Genomic DNA, 2,008 nt, shown 5'->3' with positions numbered 1-2,008 from the left:
AGATTAATTTCCTCTATCTTTTTTTTTTTTTTTTTTTTTTTTTTTTTTAGGAATTGGATTTTCAGTTTTCTTTAATTTTCTTCAATGTTTTCTTCCTTTATTTCTAGTTTTCGTATATTTTTATTCAAGGTTTTTCATCCATCACATATTTTATGGTGATTTATTTTTTCATTATCTTATTGGTATATTAAACTAAACAAACAGACATTTTCTAATTTTTTTTAATAATAAAAAAAAACCGCTTTTAAATCATGGCAAATTAAACCCGTAGAGTTTAACCACGCCGTCCACCCTACTTTTTCATACACATTTACTCTTTTTACTCTTTTTTACTCTTCTTCTCCCCTGCCTTTCCCCCCCTTTCTCTCCAACAAGGAACCCATTAACCCCCTCCTTCTACACGTACGCTCATATACATCACAATAATCACCTTCACTGTTTACAAAGACTAAAATAAACGGACCTCGTACCACGGAGACCAAACGCTTAACAAATCACAATTCTTCTAGAGTCTTTCTGAAAAAAATCGTCCGGAAAGAGCGATTGAGACGTGACGCGCCATTGACCAGCGTCTCGAAGTCACACTATACATTCTTTGGTGAGATTTAGCGATGAGGAGACAAGCCCAGCGTCACGGAGGAATGTTAGGGATGGAGAGAGGGTATGTTGGGGTATGTTGGGGTATGTTGGGGTATGTTGGGGTATGTTGGGGGTATGTGGGTCAGGGAGGTATGTTGGGGAATGTAGGGAGGGGGGTATGTTGGGTGTATATGTGTGTGTGTGTGTGTGTTTGAATGTGTGTGTGTATGTGTGTGTGTGTGTGTGTGTGTGTGTGTGTGTGTGTGTGTGTACGTGTGTGTGTGTCTGTGTGTCTACCTGTCTGTCAACGTCTCTTGTCTGTCTCGCCGCCATCCGGAAGTCCATATATGGCTCTCGTAGAATCTGCCCGATGTATGTCTGTTCCCTCGTTCACATAAGATAATCACGTACGTGGAAAAATGCGCACATACGAGACACTAAAAAAAACGTAAATACAAGACAAGCAAGCAGATAAAAAAGACGATGAAGCTTAAAAATAATAATCAAATGGACCCGTATCCCCTTTTGCGTTTGTTATGTGCGTCGGTAGACATGTTTTGCGTTCAAAAAGCACCTGCAGTCGCCAGTACCGCTTGACTCTCCCTCTCTCCTTCGCCCTCTGTCTTTTTCCCTCTCATTCTCTCTTTCTTCTTCTTTCTCTGTCTCTCTTTCTCGTTCTTCCTTTCATTTTTCTTTTCTCTCTCTCTGTTTCCTTCTCTCTCTCTCTCTCTCTCTCTCTCTCTCTCTCTCTCTCTCTCTCTCTCTCTCTCTCTCTCTCTCTCTCTCTCTCTCTTTTCTCTCTTTTCTCTCTTTCTCTCTCCCTCCTTACCTCCCTCCTTCCCTCCTTCCTACCCTCCCTCCTTCCCACCCTCCCTCCTTCCCTCCCTCCCTCCCACACTCCTTCCCTCCCTTCATCCCTCCCCCCTTCCCTCCTTCCCTCCCTCCCCTTCTCTCTCTCCTCGCTCGACTTATCGTAAAATATTAGCCCCAGTTCATACGATGCACCGCGCGCTGATGGCCCGCGCAAAAACTTGATGACGGAACACAAGATCAGGACGACCATGATTGGTGGGGGAGGGGTGCATGGGGGAGGGGGTGCATGGGGGAGGGGGTGCATGGGGGAGGGGTGAATGGGGGAAGGGGTGAATGGGGGAGGGGTGCATGGGGGAGGGGGTGCATGGGGGAGGGGTGAATGGGGGAAGGGGTGAATGGGGGAAGGGGTGAATGGGGGAAGGGGTGAATGGGGGAAGGGGTGAATGGGGGAAGGGGTGAATGGGGGAAGGGGTGAATGGGGGAAGGGGTGAATGGGGGAAGGGGTGAATGGGGGAGGGGTGAATGGGGAAGGGGTGAATGGGGGAAGGGGTGAATGGGGGAAGAGATGAATGGGGGAAGGGGTGAATGGAGGAAGGGGTGAATGGGGGAAGAGATG

Source organism: Penaeus chinensis, chromosome 9 (genome assembly GCF_019202785.1).
Source record: "Penaeus chinensis breed Huanghai No. 1 chromosome 9, ASM1920278v2, whole genome shotgun sequence".
NCBI lineage: Eukaryota > Metazoa > Arthropoda > Malacostraca > Decapoda > Penaeidae > Penaeus > Penaeus chinensis.
This window is presented reverse-complemented; position numbering follows the sequence as displayed.